Below are 16,828 nucleotides of genomic sequence, written 5' to 3' on the forward strand. Positions count from 1 at the left end.
TCTCATTTCTGTTACAATTTTTCCCCTCCCTCCCTCCACCCCCTCCCCTAGATGGCAAGCAATCTTATATATGTTAGATATGTTGCAGTATATCCTAGATACAATATATGTTTGCAGAACTGAACAGTTCTCTTCTTGCACAGGGAGAATTGGATTCAGAAGGTAAAAAATAACCCGGGAAGAAAAACAAAAATGCAGATAGTTCACATTTGTTTCCCAGTGTTCTTTCTTTGGGTGTAGCTGCTTCTGTCCGTCATTTATCAATTGAAACTCAGTTAGGTCTCTTTGTCAAAGAAATCCACTTCCATCAGAATACGTCCTCATACAATATCGTTGTCGAAGTATATAATGATCTCCTGATTCTGCTCATTTCACTTAGCATCAGTTCATGTAAGTCTCGCCAGTCCTCTCTGTATTCATCCTGCTGGTCATTTCTTACAGAACAATAATATTCCATAACGTCATATAACACAATTTACCCAGCCATTCTCCAATTGATGGGCATCCATTCATTTTCCAGTTTCTAGCCACTACAAACAGGGCTGCCACAAACATTTTGGCACATACAGGTCCCTTTCCCTTCTTTAGTATTTCTTTGGGATATAAGCCCAATAGAAACACTGCTGGATCAAAGGGTATGCACAGTTTGATAACTTTTTGGGCATAATTCCAGATTGCTCTTCAGAATGGTTGGATTTGTTCACAACTCCACCAACAATGCATCAGTGTCCCAGTTTTCCCACATCCCCTCCAACATTCATCATTATTTTTTCCTGTCATCTTAGCCAATCTGACAGGTGTGTAGTGGTATCTCAGAGTTGTCTTAATTTGCATTTCTCTGATCAATAATGATTTGGAACACTCTTTCATATGAGTGGTAATAGTTTCAATTTCATCCTCTGAAAATTGTCTGTTCATATCCTTTGACCATTTATCAGTTGGAGAATGGCTTGATTTCTTATAAATTTGAGTCAGTTCTCTATATATTTTGGAAATGAGGCCTTTATCAGAACCTTTAACTGTGAAGATGTTTTCCCAGTTTGTTGCTTCCCTTCTAATCTTGTTTGCATTAGTTTTGTTTGTACAAAGGCTTTTTAATTTGATCTAATCAAAATTTTCTATTTTGTGATCAGTAATAGTCTCTAGTTCATCTTTGGTCACAAATTTCTTTCTCCCCCACAAGTCTGAGAGATAAACTATCCTATGTTCCTCCAATTTATTTATAATCTTGTTCTTTATGCCTAAGTCATGGACCCATTTCGATCTTATCTTGGTATATGGTGTTAAGTGTGGGTCCATGCCTAATTTCTGCCATAGTAATTTCCAGTTATCCCAGCAGTTTTTATCGAATAATGAATTCTTATCCCAAAAGTTAGGATCTTTGAGTTTGTCAAACACTAGATAGCTATAGTTGACTATTCTGTCTTGTGAACCTAACCTTTTCCACTGATCAACTAATCTATTTCTTAGCCAATACCAAATGGTTTTGGTGACTTCTAAAGCTTTTTATTTTCAAAACATATGCATGGATTTTTTTTTTTCCAACATTGACCCTTTGAAAACCGTGTGTTCCAAATTTTTCTCCCCTTTTCCCCACCTCCTCTCCTTGACGGCAAGTAACCCAATATATGTTAAACATGTTAAAAATGTACATTAAATCCAATATATGTATACATATTTATTTAATTATCTTGCTGCACAAGAAAAATCATATCAAAAAGGAAAAAAAATGAGAAAGAAAATAAAATACAAGCAAAAGCAACAAAAAGAATGAAAATGAAATGTTGTGATCCACCCTCAGTTCCCACAATCCTCTCTCTAGGTGTAGATGGCTTTCTTCATCATAAGATCATTGGAACTGGCCTGAATTATTTCATTGTTGAAAAGAACTATGACCATCAGAATTGATCATCATATAATCTTATTGTTGCTGTGTACAATGGTCTCTTGATTCTGCTCATTTCACTGAGCATCAGTTAATGTAAGTCTCTTCAGGCCTCTCTGAAATCATCCTGCTGATTGTTTCTTATAGAATAATAATATGAATTGATATTTCTAAGACTGAGACATAATGCAAAAAAGTATAGCGTAAAAGCTACAAATATAATAACATGGAAAAGGGATGGGTAGTCCCTTTTGGGAGTCCAAATATATATCCTAGAAACTGCTCTTAATGGTCTAGAAAGAATTTAAAAAGTTCAACTAAGCATTTGGGAGTTGGGCTGAATCTGACTCAGGACAGGCTTCTGGTAATTTATGTTTGCTATTGGAATGAAATAAGGTTCTTGTACATAATTCAACAATTAACAGAGGATAAAAGATGAGAAACAGGAAGAAGTACAATGATCTCACTTCCATTCCCCTCATACATATTCCCTACAAGTCCTCAAAAAATGATCTAGAAAACATACTAGACTGAAGCTCAATAACAAAATCCAAGAAAAGAAACACAGTAAGTCATTTTTTCAGTCAGGTTGGTATGGGGAGATAGAAAAAGAGGTCTGTGGACACTGGTGATGGAGTCTGGCTAGGAATAATTGCACAAAGCATTCCAGAATGGGGAGAAGCTAAGTGACAAGGCAAAAAGAGGTTCCAGAAATCATATAATGCAGTTGCAAGAATAGATGCAAATTGGTTAACTTTTTTGCCCACTACCCAGTTCCATGTCAGAGATACAGGGATGACTAAGGAAGGATTTTTACCTAGAAGTAGCATTTCTGTGTAAGTAGCAGTTGCCTAAGGCTATGTACAGGAAGCAAGTTCAGAAGGCAGTAGCAGCATCTGTGACAGTGATTGTGATCCCAGCAACAGAATGGGATCTTAGGTCTACTCCTTCCAAACTAGTCTGAAGCCTGCTGTGGAATATAACCAGGACAGGAATCCCAGACCAAAAAAGTCCTAAAATTCTGCCACTCAGAACCAGTTAAGGGATTCCAGATGGTTTATATTAAATAATATCAGAAGCCGTTTACTAGAACTCCAAATGGAGCAATTCCACAAATTTGTTGCTCAGGTCCAAGTTCAGGTCAAAAACCTGCAGAGCTCAGAACGGGTGGAAATGAGGGAGAGACTTGAAATCACACTTTGCCCTGGATTGGACCACTTTGGGAACATTGAAAATGTGCAGATCAAATTACCCTGGCATGGATTTTGTCAATATAAAGTAATTATTAAATAAAAATTAAAAAAAAAAAAAGAAAATGTGCAGATCACAAACCTGAGTTGTCTCTTTTTGTTGTTTGTCCTTTGTTTTTGAAGATTGCCATGGCATCTGGGAGGTAATGCCATGAGATGAAAGGGAGGACTATGCAAGGTCACTCTTTTCTCAGGAACTATCTGGGTCCAGTGGCCAAGTATAGATCAGGAAGACTGGAGATGACCCCCATAATGGGAAAACTTGGCCTTTTTAAGCTAGGTCTCAATTTGACTGAAACAACAGCCGATCCAGTGCTTAATGTTAAATAAGAAAGAAATGAGGCAAAAAAAAAGGCATTTTTATTTATTTAAAAAACAAACAAACAAAAGGAATTAGTCTGGGAGAGAAAGACCATTAGGATTTCTGGCTAAAACAGCAACAATTGGTATTTGCCACCAACAAGTTGAACCTAAGACTAAGACCTGAAATAACAGAACACAACACCTCAAAAAAGCAGCAACAGGACTAGTCTAGGCATTCTCTCCAGAAATTCACAGAGTTTAACCGTAATATAAAACATGAAATCAGGTTTGAATGAGGCAAACATATCAACAAAGAAGAATTCAACCATAAAAAGCTATTATGGTAATAAGAACACTCAAGATTCAAGTCCATAAGCAAATTCTTATCTATAAGCAAATAAAAACAGCAATGAATCCCCTGAAAATTAGAATGGATGAAATAAAAGCTAATGACTCCATGAAACAATATACGCGTGTGCGTGCTTGTGTATGTGTGTGTGTGTGTGCATGTGTGTATAAATAAAAGAAATCAAAAGACTCTAGAAACTGAAGAGACATGAAGGTATTTCATAGCAAAAAAGAAACTGATCTGGAAAACAAATCAAAAAGAAAAATGTACAAGAATCAGTGAATAACTTGAAAACCATGAACTAAAAAAAGCATCCACTCATTATATCTCAAGAAATCATAAAAGAAAACTGTCCAAATCTCTTAGAACTAAAGGGCAGAGTAGAAATAGAGACTTCATCAGTCATTTGAAAAAAAACACAACCAGAAATATTGTACCCAAAATCCAGAGTTTCCAAGTCAAAAGGAAAATTCTACATGTGATCAGAAAGATTTGAAGTACAGAGGAGTCCCTATCAAAATTATACATGATATATATGAACAGCCACCATAAAGAAGCAGAGAACTCCTTGACATTTGAATCTGACTCTCATTTGAATTGATCAAAGGAAGGAAGTATACATACATACCTACATATATATATATATATATATATGTTGGGTGTGTGTGTGTGTGTATGTGTGTGTGTATGTGTCTTGGGGAATGGATGAAAAGTTATGTTATATAAATGTAATGGAAAACTATTTTATTATAAGAAATAATGAAGGAAAGTCTGATTCTTTTTGTATAGCAAAATAACTGTTTGGACATGTATGCTTATATTATATTTAATGTATACTTTAACATATTTAACATGTATTGGTTAACATGCCATTTGGGGGAGAGAATAGCGGAAGGAGGGGAAAAATTGGAACAAAAAGTTGGCAATTGTCAATGCTGTAAAATTACCCATGCATATAACTTGTAAATAAAAAGCTATTTAAAAAAAATAACGAAGAAGACAATTTCAAGAAATCTTGAGATTCCTATGAATTGATGCAGAGTAAAGGGAGCAGAACTAGAACAATTGGTGTAACAACAACAACAACAACAACAAAACAACAACAACAAAAACTGTAGTTAAGTGGCTCAGTAGAAAATACTGCATCTTGAGGCAGGAAGACCTAAGCTCAAATCCAATCTCAAACACTTACTAGTTGTGTGATTCTGAGCAAGTCACTTAGTCTCTGTCTCAGTTTCCTCACATGTAAAATGAATAATAATAGGTTGGGAATAATTTCCAGGTCAGTTTCTTTTTTGCTATGAGATACCTTCATGTCCCTTCAATTTCTGTAGTCTTTTTCACTTCTTTTATTTATGGACACACACATATCCATATACACATACACATATATGTATATTGTCTCATGGAGTCATTAGCTTCTATTTTATCTATTCTAATTTCTAGGGAACTCATTACTTGACCAAAGCTTAATGCATCTTATGACAAGTTGTTAATTCCCTTTCTAATTCCTTATTCCATAGCTCTCATTTCTTTTTCATTTTTCTCTAGCATTCTCATTTCATTCATAAAATTTTAAAAACTCTTTTTAAGAACACTTGATTTATTTATTCCAGATTGCTGGGAGAATTAAATGAGATAAGGTTTGTAAAGTGCTTAGCACAGTGCCTAGCACATTATAGGTGCTGTATACATGCTTATTTCTTTCTTTTCCCTTTCCTTTCTTATTGTAAAGACAAATACTTTTTGAAAACTTTGTAACTCCAATAGGGCAATGATCCACATTAATTCTGGAGGATTACTGTTGAAACATGCAATATAAAGAGGTGAAAGATTTAGAGTATAAAATGAAATATAATTTTTTTGGATATGTCCAATATGAAAATTTGTTTTGCTTGATTCTTCGTTTGCAACAGACTTTTTAATTTTTTTATTTTTCTCAATTGAGAGCAAGGGATGAGAGGGAGAGAAGGATTTTTGCTGGTAAAATAAAATTGAATTTTAAAAAAACTCAAAAGATTCATTTAGCCATTGCAGGAAAAAAGATGTTTCACAAGAACATGCAAGATTATTTAGCTGAGTGAAGTGGTCTGCTAGACAAACCTCAGAGTGCACTTAAAACTGTAACTATTTCAAACTGTATTTAAGAAAGCAAGAAGAGCTGACAGTTTAGAGCCTTTAGTCCCCTGAACCTATCCAATCTCAAGAAGAGTTTTAATCTCTCTCTTTCTTTTTCTTTTCTTTCTTTCTTTCTTTTTTTTTTTTTTGCTGAGGCAATTGGGGTTAAGTGACTTGCCCAGGGTCACACAGCTAGGAAGTGTTAAGTGTCTGAGACCAGATTTGAACTCAGGTCCTCCTGATTTCAGGATGGGTGCTTTATCCACTGCACCACCTAACTGCCCCAAGTTTTAATATCTCTTAAGGATAAATTTACTTACTTGCATAGAACATAATCAGGGACCAATATATTGGTCCCATAACAAAGAAGATATATTGCTTATGAATCTGGAGAATACAATTCAGAATAGACAAGGGTAGGAGAAAAGTAAGAATGAAATAAAGAAAAACTTAGAAAAGGGTACCACCAAAGGACATTTATTAAATTAGGGTGTTAAAATTGGGGGGTTTGAAGAACAAGGAGAGAAATTGATAAATAATTAAAGAGAAAGATAAATCAGTTTAAATAAAGTGAAAGCACTTGAAATTAATGTTGAAGAAACTATATTAATACTGTATTCTGTGTTTTAGGTCCAAGTTTGTGAGAAATAATTCTTATTAAGGCTATAGCTGGAGGTACCTTGGTCAGAATGAGTTCAAATCCTGTTTCAGATACTAATGATGTGATCCTAGCTCACAGGATTGTTATGTTATTAAATGAGACAACATATGTAAGGTATTTTTCAAATCTTAAAGTGCTATAGAGATGCCAGATATTACTGATAATATTATTCTAAATGGGAGCATTTCTAGCTTAGAAAGAGAAATGTCTAAACTAATATAATACCCCTATTGTCTCAGACATCTTTTGTTAAGGACAAAAGCTGTGAATCACAAACTTGAAGGAGTTGCAAAGCAGCTTTCGCAGATGTTCCTTGTGGATTGGGAATAAAATACATTGGAGGAAGAGGGAAAAGGAGAGAGGTCAGATAATGCAACTGCCTCTCAGTGTCCTTGTATCATCATCTTCCTCTCACACGAAGAGATCCATTCTACAGGTCTGAGTTAGTCCTCCAGCAGCCACTGGCAGGGGGCTTCTAGTATCACAACATCTGGTGCCCGAACGTGGGACACAAGAAACATAAGAAATAAAGAAGCAGCAGCACTCCAGAGCTGTGCGTGAGTAGGAGCCTCCCAGAGTTCCCTGCAGAATTCCCCAGGTAACCCGCAGGGAAGGAAAGGAAGAAGAGACCCAGTAAGACTTTTTTAGTTGGGGTAATTAAATGGGTTCACACATTAAAAGGGCTGAGCCAGGAGACTGATGAGAGACTTATAAAAAATGCTTATTCTGATTACAATCCTCTTCTCTGTTTGATTTGCCTCCATGATATCTCACAAGCTTCAGCACCTGTTATAGTATCTCACTGTACAACCATCCAGAGGTGATAGTGCTATTTGCACTGCTCAGCATTCAGACTCAGATTTCTTAGCATGTGGACTTAGATAATAGCTAATGTATAAACTCACTGACTATGCTGTGTGTGTGTGTGTGTGTGTGTGTGTGTGTGTGTACTTAATGTGTAAATAATCTCGGTTCCATAAAACAAAAAACAGGGAATTGTTAAGGACCATTCCTAGGTGAAAGGGCAGGCCAATTCTCCAAGAGCCTCCACAGCTGTGAATCATAAACTTGAAGGAGTTACAATGCAGGCTTCGAGGATGTTCCTTGTGGATTGGGAATGAAATAAATTGAAAGCAAGAGGGAAGGAAGAGAGAGGTCAGAGAACGCAACTGCTTCTCAGTCTCCTTATATCATCATCATCATCATCATCCTCTCACATGAAAAGATCTATTCTACAAGTCTGAGTTAGACTTCCAGCAGCCACTGGCAGGTAGCTCCCATATGACAACAATCTTTCTCCCCCAAGACAACTTAAAAGTACATTTATAGTAATCTTGAATAAGTAAAATGTCACATAATGTCAAAACACAGTTTGGGGCTAATATTTCACTTCATCTAATAGAAGAATAGACGATCTTTTGGCACATTCTTGCAGAATAACTCTGCTTTGACCAGTCCCCTCACTGGTCACAGGTGAAGTCTAATCAAATGGATTGAACTCTAATTCCTTTCAGAGATAGGAGAGGAGGAGGCCAACCACACATGGCTCAATAACCCCAGTTACCTTAGGGGTTAAGGAAGGTAGTGTTAAGGATATATCACATATTTCTCCTCTATTTAGTTACCACCTTTTATTTATATTCCCAGGATCATATCCTTTTCCTAAAGAAGAAAAGGTTTTAAACTAGAGAAATATTTATTTATTAACATTTTCAGTTGAACTATAAAAAGAGTTACTTCCACAGAGGTAAACAAAAACAAGAGGTTTTGCTTCCACACAGCAGCAAGAGGCAAGGCCAATCACAGTGACAAAGTGCTGCTTAAAAAAAAAAAAAAAAGGATAAATTATTTTTTAAAAGGAAATGCCCTAATGATGTGCTGTATCCAAGAATGTAGAGGGCCAAATGTACGTGAAACGAGTAATCTTACAACAAGGTGTTAACTCAGTGGAATTGAGATAATGATTCTTTAGTTTATATGTACTAATACTTACTTAGTATAGTTCTACAAGTTGGCACTTATTCTATAAGATTGACACCATGATGATGTACTTATAATAGAATATATTAGAGCTAAGAAATCTGGGAAGGAAGACAGACTCGGAGATAGAGAAGACAGAGGACTGGAGACTGGAGCTCAAGTTCTCGGATTCAGACATAGACTCGAGGACTTTAGTGCAGATTAATTACCCTTTGATAGCATATGAGCAAATTGCTACTGCTACTATCACAGACTGAGGCAACCTTCCAGGAAAACAAGATAGAGGGGAAGCCTTCACAAAAATAGAGCAAGGTCCAAATGAACCCTTTGCTGATTTTGTGGGAAGTCTGCAGACAGCTGTCATATGAACTATTGGTGAAAATGCAGCAACAGGAATAATGATAAAACAACTTCCTAGAGAAAATGCTAATGAGGTTTGTTGAAGAATTATATTAGGACTACAGAAAGATGCTCCTTTAAAGAAGATCATAAGACGCTGTGCCACAGTGGACAAATGCCTTTTATACCCAGTCTATGATGCAGAACATGGGAAGACAGGGTCCTTTTTGGCAAGGGACTTCCAAGAGACTCGTCAATGCTTTCAACATGGTAAAGTAGGACATCTGAAAGCTCAATGTTGGCATAGAGATAGAGTGAGAACGCAAGGTGAAAGAACAAGACCCCAAACTCTATGTCCAAAATGCAACAGAGGATTCCATTGGGCATCAGAATGTAGATTGACTCAGGAAAACGAGTGGTAGGGCCCAGATTCAGGGCCCCAGGCAAAAAATAGGTGGAGCATGATGGCAGCCGAGGTTACACCCAGAAAGTCTTTAGAAGTTCAGTACCCTGACATGATCAATCAGACAAAAAGCAATCTGATGGAAGAAAGGGATTACATGATCTATCAGCCAAGAAACAATCAGATGGGAAAAAGGAATTGCAATTAGGGAAAATAGGGTTGTATGCAGCTGGGACTACTGAGATATTCCTTGGAGAGGTGAAATCTGTCCCTATCTCCAGGCACAGTAGACTTGACCATTTCACCTCCTGAGAGTGCTTACAAAACAGTGTCTATCCATACACTGCTTTGGGAAACTGGAGAATGTGTAGCTAATATCCTAGTCACTAATACAGGTAGACTATGTGTGCTATGAGATGCTGCTCCTATGAAATGGACATTTGAAGGTGAAACAGGAGTTTTTACTCCTTTTGTAGTTGAAAAAATCCCATCAATCTGTGGGGAAGAGACATTTTACAATAGTTAGGATTACAATTGAGTACTTAGGCTTTTTAGGCAGGGCTGCTGTTGAAGGCACCTGTTCCCATTTAATGGAAAACTGATACACCAGTGTGGATTGAACAGTGGCCTTTAGTGAGTGGTAAAATTCAGGCCTTATTAGATATAGTATAGGAGCAACTTGACCAAAGACATTTACAACCTTCTCCAAGTCTTTGGAACTCCTTTGTATTTGTTGTAAGAAAGGAATCTGGGAAAATGGAGGATGTTGACTGATTTAAGAAAAGTAAATGAACAGATGGAAACTATGGGAACTCTTCAGCCTGGATTTCCATCTCCTATTTAATTGCCTAGAGAATGGCCTCTTTGGGTTATAGACATTAAGGATTGTTTCTATTCTATCCCTCTAGATAAGGAGGATATGAAAATATTTGCCTTTTCATTGCCCAGCATTAACTTAGCTGAGCTTTATATAAGATATGAATGGATAGTTTTGCCACAGGGAATGAAAAATAGCCCTACTATGTGTCAAATGTGTGTTGCTGCTGCTCTTACTCCAGTAAGAAAAGCATTTCCAAAAGTTATGTTGTTACATTACATGGATGATATCTTGGGGTGTGCACCTGAGGAGCAAATAAATGTTAGAAGCATGTCTACAAAAGACCATAAAAATACAAAGGAACTACAAATTGCACATAGCCCCAGAAAAAAAATTCAAAGACATACTCCTTTTCAATATTTAGGATATGAAGTATATCCTAAGGTGCTTACAGTACAAAAACTTTCTTTAAGAATAGAGAGGTTTAACACCTTAAATGACTTTCAGAAATTGGATAGGAGATATTCAATGGATGTGTCCAGTGTTAGGCTTGACTATTTATCAATTGCAACCATTATATGACATTTTAAGGGGAGACAGTACTTTAAACTCACCATGCCACCTTACAAAAGGAGCTCAAGAAGCTTTGAGAGAAGTTGAACTGGCTTTATCCAGCGTGGTTGAAAGAGTTACTCAAAAACCCTTGGAAATATCAGTTTTTGCTACAAAAGAAGCACCCACAGCAGTTCTTCATCAAGGAGACAGTGTAATAGAGTGGGTGAACCTCCCAGCACAACCAGAACAAAGCCTTACTCCTTATCAGAACAAAGCATTATCCTAGCTTGTGTTTAGAATTTTATTAAAGGCCATTAAGAGAGTAGTACAATTATCTGGGGTAAGACCTGACAAGATATACACCTTTTATACCAATGCACAAATTAATGTATGCTGTGAAACCATCCCAGAGTGGGAAATTTTATTGGCCTTAGCTCCAAATTTTACACATGGGTCTCCATTAAAGATAACCAGACTATTACATAATTGGCAATGGATTTTTGAAGAAAAGGTGTCTAAGGTTCTTTTTAAAGGACCACCTATCTTTACAGATGCATCCAAACATAACATTTGTGCTGTATACTCTCGTGATTTAACTATAAAGAGAGTAGTCAGAACTCCTTGTCAATCCACTCAGCAGAATGAATTGTATGCAATCATTCTAGCTTTACTTATTATCCAGGAGATGTAAATATAATATCTGATGTGGCCTATTCAGTAGGTGTGGTACAAAGAATTGCCACAGTCCAAATAAAATTTGCTTCTAATATATATCAGCTCTTTAATGAACTTCAAGAGCAAGTGAGAAAACATCCAGGTAAGATTTATATCTCGCATGTCCACTCACATAGTGGACTTCCAGGTCCTATTTTTGATGGAAATTCAAAAGCAAATAGCCTTCTAACATGTTAGCCAATATTCCTTTATTTAGGCAGCCAAGAATCTCATTCTAAATATCATCAGGCTGCTCGAGCTCTACGTTTACAATTTGGAATAACAAGAGAGGAAGATAGGAGCATAGTAAAAAGCTGTACAGCTTGTCTTCCTTTCCACGCTCCTACACTACCTCCAGGGAAGAACCCTCGTGGTTTGAGACCCAATGAAATTTGGCAAATGGATATGACCCATTATAAATCTTTTGGTCATCCATCTTTTATCCATGTTGTAGTAGACACCTTTTCAGGATTTACTTTTGCAATACCAGCAGCAAAAGAGACTGCCTGAGTGGTCATTGAGTTCCTTATATAAGCTTTTGCAATTATGGGTGTGCCACAAACAATAAAAACAGATAATGGACCTGCATATACTTCTAAATATTTTGTACACTTTTGTGCACAGTATAAGATTTTACACCACTGGCATACCTTTTAATCCTCAAGGACAGGAAAGAGTAGAAAGGAAAAACAAAGACATAAAGAGGCTCCTCCAAAAACAAAAGAAAGGGGGCAGGGGGAAAGCTACAGGTAACCCTAGAGAACTTCTAAATTTAGCTCTCTATACCACTAATTTTTAAATTTTTGATAAAGATGCAGCATAAAGGTTTTATGGGCAATGTCCAGTGCAAGCAGGTCCAATATAATTGCCAGGTGATATGGAGAGATCCAGAAAGTGGTGAATGGAAGGGACCAGATAGGCTAACTGCTTGGGGGAAAGGGTTTGTTTGTATCTCTACAGATGGAGAAGGATCCAGATGGGAGCCAACAAGCCTTATTCGCCTTGTCCATCAGAGAGAGACAGAAAAAGAGAAGACCCTTGAAATAAAGGCGAAAACTCAAGAAACATCTGGTGATTTCATCTCTGACTACATGTGCCACTGAAAAACTAGGTCCTCTCTCTGGATGTAGATGGCTTTCTTCATCACAAGATTATTGGAACTGGCCTGAATCATCTCATTGTTTTCAAGAGCCATGTCCATCAGAACTGATTATTGCATAATCTTGCTCTTGTTATGTATAACGATCTCCTGGTTCTGCTCATTTCACTTAGCATATATAAAGTTCTAAACCGTCTTCCAGCAGGAGGGAGAAAAGGACACTGACATTTACTAAGTTTGAAAAGGATGCTTTTAAGAATATTAATCAAAGGGGCAGTGATTGTGAAGCTCATGTAGTAAGCTGGCTCAAGTGATCAAGGGGATGTTCTATGATGAAATGTTACATTTCATTAATCATCAGGCTGCTCGAGCTCTACGTTTACAATTTGGAATAACAAGAGAGGAAGATAGGAGCATAGTAAAAAGCTGTACAGCTTGCCTTCCTTTCCATACTCCTACACTGCCTCCAGGGAAGAACCCTCGTGGTTTGAGACCCAATGAAATTTGGCAAATGGATATGACCCATTATAAATCTTTTGGTCATCCATCTTTTATCCATGTTGTGGTAGACACCTTTTCAGGATTTACTTTTGCAATACCAGAAGGTATTGCTGCTGTGTGAGCATTGAGACCAGTCAGAATTGGTATGCAGAAAAATAGAGATTAAATTATGAACAGATTAGAAAATAATTTATAAGTTTAAACATTTTGATTAATAAAAGCAACAAAGAACAGAGCTAATGAAACCAGAAAAGTAACAAATGGAAAAACCTTAACTAACCACAGAAATTCTAAAAAACAAATAAACAAAATTATTAAAAACACTCACAAAACCCCCATTGAATTGAAAAATAAAACTAAGAACTGTTTTTTAAAAACTAAAAATATAAACTATTACATAATCTAATTTGTTAAAATAAAACCAAACAGCCAATGAAAAAGAAATCAGAAAGTAAAAAAAGTCAAAAGTGAAGAGTGAATAAAAGTAATTATTAGAAACTACTTGCCCAATTTGTTTGTCAACATCAGGCCACTATCAGGCCAAAAGAATTTGAATGAGCCCCAGAGGACTTCCAAAGAAAAACAAAAACCAGGCCCAGATGGATTTAAAGTGAATTCAATTAAACATTCAAAGAACAATTAATTCCAAATTATATAAATTCTTTGCAAAAAATAGGGAAAGAAAGGATCCTTCCATTAGATTAATATGGTCCAGGGGCTGGTAGGTTACAGCATTAGCTTTAGAGTTCAAATTTGATCCCAAATACTTACCAATGGTGTGAGCCTGGGCAAGTCACTTAACCCCATTTCCTTCATGGTGCCATCCCTCCCCACAATCCGCCAGTAAGAGATTAATGTGGTCTTAATAACTAAACTGAGGAAAGATAAATCAAAGAAAGAAAGTTATAAACAAATCTCCCTAATGAATATCGATACAAAGATATTGAATAAAATATTAGCAAAGTATATCCACTTCGCAACATAAAATGTTAACAGATGACAAGGTTGGATTTATAATAGAAATGCAGATAAGAAAAATTATCATATAATAATACAAATTAATAAAACAATAAAAAATTCTGTATTATCTACTGATAATATACATGGAAATTTAAAAAATAAAAAAATATATAATACTCCTTTGTGCTTAAAAAAATTTAAAAACATAGAAATAAGTTGTCCTTTCTTTAATATGGTAAATATTACCTATCTAAAATCAAGAGTTACTTTTATGAATCATGGAGAAATATTAAAAGCTTATCAAATAAATTTAGGGATAAAGTAAATGTGTCCATTATCACCACTATTATTTGATATACTCAGAGAAAGTTCAATAGCAACAAGACAAGAAAAAGAAATTGAGAAAACAAATGTAGGCAAAGAAGAAACACACATTGTTTTTTTTTTAAAAATACATTTTTATTTTCAAAATACATGCAAATATGATAGTTTTCAACATCTACCCTTGCAAAATCTTGTGTTCCAAATTTTTCTCCCTCCTTTTCCCCTCTCTCCTTCCCCGGAAAGTAATCCAATATATGTTAAATATTCCATTCTTCTATACATATTTCCACAATTATCATGCTGCATAAGAAAAATCAGATCAAAAAGAAAAAAATGATAAAGAAAGAAAAAAAGCAAGTAAACAATAATAAAAAAGGTGAAAATACTATGAATGTGATCCACATTCAGTCTTCATAGTCCTCTCTCTGGATGCAGACGGCTTTCTCCATCACAAGTCTATTGGAATTGGCCGGGATCACCTCATTATTGAAAAGAGCCAAGTCCATCAGAATTGATCATCATATAATCTTGTTGCTTTGTACAATGTTCTCTTGATTCTAATTTACTTCACTTAGTATCAATTAAAGTAAGTCTCTCCAGGCCATTCTTCACCAACAATGTATTAGTGTCACAGTTTCCCCATATACCCTCCAATATTTATCATTATCTTTTCCTATCATTTTAGTCAATCTGAGAGATGTGAAGTGGTACCTCAGAACTGTCTTAATTTGCATTTTTCTTATAAATAGTGATTTACAGCATTTTTTCACATGACTAGAAATGGCTTAATTTCTTCTGAAAATTTTCTGTTCATACCCTTTGACCACTTATCAATTGGAGAATGGCTTATATTCTTATAAATTTGAGTCAGTTCTCTAAGTATTTTAGAAATTAGGCTTTTATCAGAATCCTTGGATGTAAAATTTTTTCCCCCAGTTTTCTGCTTCCCTTCTAATCTTAAAAGCTATTGCTTTTAAAAGATATTATGGTTTACTTAGAGAACCCTAGAGTTTCAACTAAAATAATTGAACAGAGTATCTTCAACAGAGTATCAAGATATAAAATAAATGCAGAAAATCATCAGGCTTTCAGTAAATTACCAACAATACTCAGAAGAAAGAAATAGAAAGATAAATTCCATTCAAAATAACAACAGAATATAGGAAATGTCTGGAATTGTTTTACTGAGATATGCATGCAATTTTTATGAATACAACTTATAAAACACTCATTATAGAAATAAATGAAAACATAAATAATTGGAAAGAGATAATTGTTCATAGTTAGGCTATAGCAATATGATAAAAATGACAATATTATCTAAATAACTTACATATTCAGTGCCATGCTAATAACATTATCAAAAGGTTACTTTATGGAACTAGAAAAAACAGCGGCAGAATTCATGTAGAAGGAAAAAGTTATAGAATGCCAAAGGAAATATTAAAAAAAAAAAAGTTGGAAAAGGGAGACTAAAAATAACAAATTACAAAATTTACTGTAAAGTAGAAATCATCAAAACTATTTGGTATTGGTTAAAAAAATTAGAAAAAAATGATCATTTGAACAGATTATACAAGGCCCAGAAGCAAACATATTCATTAGATTCAAAGACTCTAATAGGGTTTTAAGGACTCATTATTTGACATGGGAAAATTATAAAGAAATGAGAAGGTCTATAATAATCTACATAAAAAGGTGAGATCAGAAATAAATTAGAAGACAAGTAAGGAGACAACATTCACAAATGATAAAGGGAAAAATTCTTTTTAAAAAATCTTACTTTATTTTATTTTTAAAAACATATATATAGATAGGTTTCAACATTTGCCCTTATAAAACATTGTGGTTCAAAATTTTTTCTACCTCCCTTCCCTCCCCTAGACGGCAAGTAATCCTATATATGTTAAACGTGTGTTATTCTTCTACACACATTTCCACAATTATCAAGCTACACAAGAAGCAAACAACAACAAGAAGAAAAAGAAAGTTGTATGTTGTGATCCACATTCAGTTCCTATAGTCCTCTCTATGGATACAGATGGCTCTCTCCATTACCAGTCTATTGGAATTGACCAGGATCACCTCATTGTTGAAAAGAACCAAGTCCGTCAGAATTGATCATCATATAATTTTGTTGCTATGTAAGATGTTCTCTTGGTTCTACTCACTTCACTTAGCATCAGGACGATCTGAGTTCAAATCTGGTCTCAGACACTTAATACCTCCTACCTGTGTGACCCTGAACACATCATTTAACCCCAATTGCCTTAGCCAAAAAAAAAAAAAAAAAAAAAAATGGGAAAGGAAAAAAAAACAGGCAAACAAACAACAATAAAAGGTGGAAATACTATGCTTTGATCCCCATTCATAGTTCTTTCTCTGGATGTGGATGGCATTTTCCAATAAGTTTATTGGAATTGCCTTGAATCACCTCACTGTTGAAAAGAGTCAAGTCTATCACAACTGATTATCACATAATCTTGTTGTTGCTGTGTACAGTGTTCTCTTCGTTTTGGTCATTTCACTTGGCATCAGTTTATTTAAGTGTTTATAGGCTTTTTTGAAAT

The sequence above is a fragment of the Antechinus flavipes genome, chromosome 5, assembly GCF_016432865.1.
Source record: "Antechinus flavipes isolate AdamAnt ecotype Samford, QLD, Australia chromosome 5, AdamAnt_v2, whole genome shotgun sequence".
In the NCBI taxonomy this organism is placed as follows: Eukaryota; Metazoa; Chordata; class Mammalia; order Dasyuromorphia; family Dasyuridae; genus Antechinus; species Antechinus flavipes.